The sequence below is a fragment of the Papaver somniferum genome, chromosome 7, assembly GCF_003573695.1.
Source record: "Papaver somniferum cultivar HN1 chromosome 7, ASM357369v1, whole genome shotgun sequence".
NCBI classification, from domain to species: Eukaryota; Viridiplantae; Streptophyta; class Magnoliopsida; order Ranunculales; family Papaveraceae; genus Papaver; species Papaver somniferum.
In genome coordinates this window covers 221,518,316-221,525,720 of record NC_039364.1, presented here as the reverse complement: position 1 = coordinate 221,525,720, position 7,405 = coordinate 221,518,316, and the positions used below count along the sequence as shown (strand labels likewise).

General features: G+C 39.1%; 1 long non-coding RNA gene across 1 annotated transcript; it reads right to left on the bottom strand.

Annotated features, from left to right (window-relative positions):
• Window positions 1-600: 600 nt before the first annotated feature.
• LOC113293383 lies at window positions 601-1,431 on the bottom strand. Its single transcript, XR_003332266.1, has 3 exons — window positions 1,354-1,431; window positions 1,209-1,266; window positions 601-1,099 (listed from the first exon to the last, which is right to left on the bottom strand). It is a non-coding gene; the product is annotated as an uncharacterized LOC113293383 (long non-coding RNA).
• Between the last annotated feature and the right edge of the window lie 5,974 nt (window positions 1,432-7,405).

The window sequence follows — 7,405 nt, the reverse complement described above, 5'->3', positions numbered from 1 at the left end:
GGGAGAAAAAACAAATTGAGACCATTAGGTCCAGTACCGATAAACATTACAAGAGCTTAAACGCACAACTTGGGGGTTTTGGAAACATTAGAAGTTGGTTCATTACACTGTTTTGTTCCAAAAGGTCTTCGGAGAGTCTTAGAGTAGCTAATCTCTCCCTCAACGTACCAACTGAGTAACTTTCAATCTCTATCCTTCTCTGGTACTCCCACTGGCTGGTGCACCACATTTGTTCTGCTTAATGGACTGCCATTTTCGCGGACCAAGCTAGTGCTAGCATGGTTGTTACTGGCATTTCCAGACTACAGAAAAAATACCACAGTTACAAGAGAAAATGACATAAAGCAAAGAAAAAAAATGGCATAATACAAAGAAGAAAGATTGGCCAGTGTAGAAACATGTAAACATCAGACACATCTCGAGGTATTTTCCTATACAAAGACCAAACCGGCAGCATAAGGGGCAAATTTAAATTCATAAATTAAGAAAAGAAAACTAAATCAATAATAAAATTCTCACCTCTAACATCTTAAGTCTCCCATTCAATTCCACCATATTTTCCCGACACACATTAATGATTTTTGACAACCATCTTTATCGTTATCGCTCCAAACCCTATTCCTATGAGTCGACCTGGTTTATCATCACCAAGAGCTTTGACAAGAAGATCGTATCCAATATCAACACCACCCTCCTCTTCAGCTCTTGCAGTTTTCTCCTGTATTAGTGTGTAACAGAATTAGGAGGATTTATGAATCGAATCATTCAAGCACATAAACAAAGAAAGAATAAGTCCCTGAGTTCTCTTGAGATGCTTCTGGTGTGGACTGGAATGGTTGAGTTTGTGAGGCGCTTTCTGGTTCAACTAAACTTTTCCTTTTCCTAGGTGATGATCGTGTTGGAGCAGCAGTATGATCTCGTTCCTCTGACCTGTTCTTAAACCTAGGTGATGTCCGTCTTGCTGTATTTTCACGTTCAGTTGGTGATCGACTTGGTTCTTTCGGATTGCAGGTTGCTCCGAACTCTTCTTCTTGTTAGGAGTTGTTTGTTTGCTTTGAGACTTTGTATGCTCCAAACTCTGCTTCTTTTTCAAAATGATCTGTAACTTAAATAAGTTAACAACGAGAGTTTGGTAAAAAAAATGAGTTACACAAATAAAAGATACTGAATCAAGATAGTTTGGTAAACTACAAGAGATGCCTTAGTACCTTATTCATTGGTAATGGGACAGACTGGACGCTTTTGGCTTCCTTGCTAATCTGCAACCTAAACTAGAATAGGTCAAACAAAAAAAAATGGTAAATAAAATCATTACACTAAACAATGAATGATATACTCTCGATAAGTCTCTACCTTCTTCTTGGGAGTTTGAACATAGTTTTTGGTCTTGGCTTCCTTGGTAACCCGCAACAAATTGTTCTTCACCAATCTTGAATCATGCAAAGATCAAGAAAAAAGGTTTGAATCATGCAAACAACAAAATTATGCATACATAATTTATCAGGCATAATTGGAACACCCACATATAATCTAGCAAACATCAAGAAAATATTGTCATGATACCAAATTAGAAGGATTTTTAAATGAGTTAGTGCACTCACTATCTTATGAGTAAGTCGATAGCTAAAGAATGAAGCAATTGTCGCCCATATGATAGAGAGTGCTCTAGATCTCATCAATCCCTAACCACTAAATTTCTCATACATTTATCTATCAAAATAATACAAAATCAAATAACATGTAACCACCAAGCAACTGACAACCGGAGGTTGGAATACTGAAGCCCTGCATAGATCTCAGTTGAGAATGAGCCAGGGGTTCGGAACTCCAACACCCAGTGGTTATAGAGTTACTTGATAGCTTATAATAGACATGCTGAAGTTTTTAAGATATTCTCTAGCAAAACCTGAATAAAACTAAATCAAAAATCAAACTCTAAATCATGTTAAGAATATTAATTTATGTAAAAAACTCTTAACTCTAAATCAATCAACATACGAATCGGTTCATCAAAAATCAAACTCTAAACATCCACCTATGAATCGGTTCTGTAAAAAACCCTAACTCGCCTAAAAAATAAAAGAACAATTAATTGGGGGATAAAAAAAAGGAATTGGGGGATATTGATTACTTCCACCAACCCATGGTGTGTGCTAAGGGGTGATTTTTGCGTATGAAAATACTAAAATACCCTTTGATTAATTAAAAAATATTATGAAAAGACTATTATACCCTTTCCCCTAAAACTTAAAATCTAAAAACCAAACACATATCCCCCATTCTTCCATCTACCGGCACTGACCTAGGTTTAGGTTTTTGAAAAAAAAAAAAATCATCGTTCTTCATATGTTCTTCGTCGATTAATCGTCGATTCAAAAATTTCTTCGTCGATTAATCTACCTGAATCATAAACAATGCCTCCACGAAAGAAAACGAATGCCCAATCGAACTCAAAATCGATTGTTCAACAAAAACAGGAACAAAGAATTGCTAAGATCGCTCAAGAGCAAGAAGAAGAACAAGCAGCGGATTCGGACAATCAACCTCTCGCAACCATGGCTTCTGTGAGAAGGTAAGTGATTTTAAACTACTTTATGAGTGTTTTAATCGATTTATAGCAATGGGTTTATGTTAGAATCGCAAACCCTAACTGAAAAAGTTGAGTTTCAGTGATTACCGGCACTGAAATATGTATGAATACGGTGCCGGTTTTACCTTCCGGCATTCAATCTAGGATGAATGTGATGCCGGTTTCACTCCGCAGATTCACCATAAACTGAATTCTAGATACCGGCATAGAATTTGGGTCGAATTCCCTGCCGGTTCTTGGTACCGGCAGTCATTTATAACTATTCGTGTATGCCGGTAGTGGTCTAAAAACATACTGGAGAGTTTATGAATTTTTCACCAGTACCGGTATAGACATTTGGTTCCATTATATGCCGGTTTATAGTACCGGCATTCTTTTGTGAAAATTCGAGCATGCCGGTAGTGGACTTAAACCATACAGGAGAGTTTATGAATTTATCACCAGTACCGGCATACATTTTTAGGTTGATTTTAATGCCGGCACCAGGTTACGGCATGGAATTGATTTATTTCGAGAATGCCGATAGTGGACTAAAAACATACAGGAGAATTACATATGATTATCGGCATTGTCGACAGTCATTGTTTAATGCCGGAACAGACAACCGGCGTGCTTTGTTTCAGTAAGTCAATGCCGGTGGAAAAACTGAAAGTGAGTTTTCTCACATTCATTTCGTGTGATTTTATGATATAGGTCAAAAGCCAAGGAGGCTAACAAAAGAAAAACTAAAGATGCTGTCACTAAGAGAAGAAGGAAGGACGGTCTTGATACTCCTCAATCTCTCCCTCCTCGAGGGAAAGATGAAGGTCGTAAAAAGCGTTTGGGGGCTGAGACAAGAGGGATAATTTGGGAGAGTGGTGGTGACCGTAGTCGAGCTGTAATCCGTGACCACGATGATCAAGATGAGCAAGATGAAGAGGAAAGTGAGGATGAAGATAATGTGGTTCCTCCAAGTCAATTAGCAAGCCAAAGCGAAGTTGGTGGGCCAAGTCAACAACCAACACAAGGCAATGGCAAGAAGGGCAATGGCAAAGTGAAAGTTAAAGGTTCCCACCTTCCTCATATTAATGACATGATACCTGACCTTGAACGTGGTAGAATTTGGGGTGAAGCTCCGGAACCGAAAACACTATTTGGATACAAGCACTCGTGGGCTCGTACTATCTATCAAACCTATGTAAGTATTTTTTATCTTGTGCATATGTATTGTTGTGTATTTATGTAAAATATCTTAATTGTATTGTCTCCTAATTGTAGGATCATACGAAGGTTGTGCGTGTTTGCCGAAACCAAGCCGCGGATTGTTGGAAATTGTCCGATGAATGTGAAGAGGTCCAACAAATAGTAATGGATCTGGTCTATATGCTTTGGTTGAAAATTATGTGAAGCCTGATTCCGTGACTGTCAATTGCTTCGTCGAAAGGTATCATGGTGAAACCGATACCATGCACTTCCCTTTTGGGGAGATGACCTTCATCCCTGATGATGCTCAAACATTCTAGGCTTGAATGTTACCGGCAAATCAATTGCAGAAGGAGTTGAGTCTCTGGACCTAGAATGGTCGAAGTTGCACGCTCTGACTAAGAAGTTGTTGGTTGGGACTACAAAACTTCTGTGGAGAGCTTTTATGAATCCAGTCTGGTAGGACAAAGACAATCAAGTTGACGCTGCTTAAGAAGAAGTTTGAAAACACAAAGCAAAGTTTGGAGGATGGATGGGACCCTGAAGAAATTCGTTATACTCGCTGCATACCTGTTATACATCTTGGGCACTAGGGTATTCCCTGACACTAATGGCAACAGGGTTAGTGCGAACTACCTTCAGTACTTGGATCCATTGGAAGATGTCTATGGTATTCTTGGGGCACCGCGGTAATGGCACATTTGATGATGGAGATGAGAAGGGCCTCTAAGGCTAAAACCAACCAATTTGTCGGGAATTTCACTCTACTGCAGGTAATTTTGTTTTTAAACTTATGTTATTATGTATATTGTTCACATGTACCCTTAGTGAACTTAGAAACAAAACTTATTGCTTCACCTTGGAATAGGTGTGGGCTTATGAACACTTCCCACCTTGTTCAAGGACTGGACCTCCTTGAAGATCAAAGACCTTCCCGAACCCGATACGCCTATAGCTAGAGATACGAGTTCAACAACACTCGAAGCCCGGTAACATAGGTCGACTGATCGATATGAGTTGGCTTTGGACGCGATGAGTACCAAGTTGTGTTCGACCCTTACAAGGAGGTTAGAGGAAACCGCCAAGTTTTGAGGTTGCTAACGTTGCATTCTACCATGGGCCGTTGTTCCACCCAAAAGGATACGTTATGGCCAATCCTACACGTGTGATGCGCCAACTTGGATTAAGCAATTATCACATATCAAGACGGATCTTTTCAATGTTTTGTTCTTGACCTTTCTCGGTGCTTTTCAACTCCTAATCGGTTGCATGTAGAGTATGATCCAAAACCGGATCCAACAGATTGGAGGGATAGGGAACCACGTCGTTTGGTAGATATTAGTCAGTGGGATAAGTGGGAGCTTGCGGAAAACGGTGATGAGGTTGATGCCGACTACATGGAAGATTACCTGCAATGGTCACATCCTTTTGTCGTCCGCCCGGATGACGTCCAAGTTCCACCCCAAAACACCCTCCCGTTCCAACTCCCGCACGCACCACCTACGATCGCCCAACTTAATAAGACCGTTGGATTGCTAGTAAGTATTGTTAATTACTTAGTCGTTTAATGTACACATAATCTTATATTACATATATATACTAATTATGTGTTGTATGTATGAAACTAGCGGCGTCGGCTTGGCAAGTTGAGGAAGCAGTTATGTTGCAAGTACGATGAAGAGGGGCTATCCAATGAAGAAGTGAAGGTCGTGGAGAAGCTTGATAAAATTGAAGAAACCGACCCTAGTGCAAGGATTTGTTCGGGAAATTAGAAGAAACCGGCACAAAAGAAGCAAAAGACCAATTGATTAACTTTTAGTTGTGTTTCTTTTTCTGGATGGTGGTTGTTACGTCTTGAACAATTACGAACTTGTTTTCGTTTGTACCTCATGGTTAACTCTTTAGTTGTTTGGTTTGCTTTTAGTTTATGTTACCTGGATTAAGAACATTTAAGCAGAATCCAGTTGTTTGGTTTGTGTTGAACATGTTTAGGTTTCGAGTGATTGCTTTATGTTGAACATGTTTAGATTTCTAGTGAAATGTTATTTTTGCAAGATTTATTTACTACTGCTTCCGGCATGGAAAAGCTTGGTTCAACAACGCCGGTACAGGTTCCGGCATGCGAAAATTACAGTTCATTGCCGGTTCTGTACCGGCAAGGAAATGTTTATAAAACCATACCGGAACTAGAAGATTAAAAATTTCATGTTCCTGTATAGAAATTGGAAGGTACCGGCATAGTCGTTTTTCTACAATCTATGCCGGTTTTATGATTTTTTCCAAATTTTCATAGCGACAGAAAACCGGCACTGTATATTGGTTGCTTCTATGCCGGCAGTCTGCTAGTTTTGAGTATAAATCCATTTCGAATGTTCTTTTATTTCATTCCTAAGAAGTCTATTACATTGGATTTGATACTTTAAATTAAAACATGCTAAAAAACATAGAATGGATTACATTTGGGTAAAGATTAACTATTTCCATCCCTTTTCAACAATTGCGGAACCTTTGAGTGTTTCCCGAATCTGTTCGAAGACATCGTCCGGGATGGGGGTGTCAAGGATCATCTTCATTGGTTCTTCTTCTCTTTCAACATATTCCTTTACCTTCATATAACACCCATCACACCCATCGATAGGCTTGCATTGGCCCTTGTGGTTTTCTCTTGACTCTGCTAGTTCAAAAGCTTTGTCAAACCATTGAAACTCATCGCACTTTTGGTGATTCAAACACCTTAGAAACATTCTTACATTTTCAGCATCATCAGTTTTTGCAATCCAAAACCGGTGTGTGCCATCACAGCTTCTACACTTTGAATAAATAAAAGGACAGTCCATGGCTAGATGAGAAAGTGACTTGCAAATTTGACACTTGCAATGATGACTCTGTAAGAGAAGATTATATTAGTTATGCGTCATAGTAGTGAAGATTATATTGTTGGTAATGTTTATTCTACTTACTTTTCAAATAGAGCTAGATGATGAATCTCCCATCCCTTGTGAAGCTTTAACCATGCTTGCTTTCTTGAGAGAAGGATTTTTGTTATTTGGTGGGTGGTTTGTGTAGATTTTTCCCAAGGAATGGGGGGTATTATATACAAATGAATCACCAACGGTTTTACTTTTCAAAAAACTAGCCGTTTTTTTTTGAATTTCACAAACACCGGCATAGTCGCTATTATAGATCCAATGCCGGTTCTTTGTAACGGCATTGAATGTTGTTGTACAAACATGCCGGTAATGGTTGCATATTTGGCCCAATACCTGTGAAGAAATTCCCTTGTACCGACATGGTTAGCTTATGGAAAAACTGTACCGGTACTTGGTGCCGGCAGCTTATGTCACAATTACCTCAATGCCGGGTTTGGTGATTTTCAAAAAAAAAAAATAGTCGTTGATGTTTTTCTCTATATAAAGTGAGCTAATACTTGGGCCCAAAAGTCCAAAACTCGTGTGTTCCTATATATTTCCTTGAGCCTCTTAACTTAGAAATCCTAAACCCTAGAATAATTATATATAAATAGCTTAGTATAGTACCTAATCTCATATACAACAAATGGCATCGTTCGACTCGGAGGAAGATTCAGCAATCACCCAAGCATGGTACGCCGAAACTCGTCATTCAACTATAGAT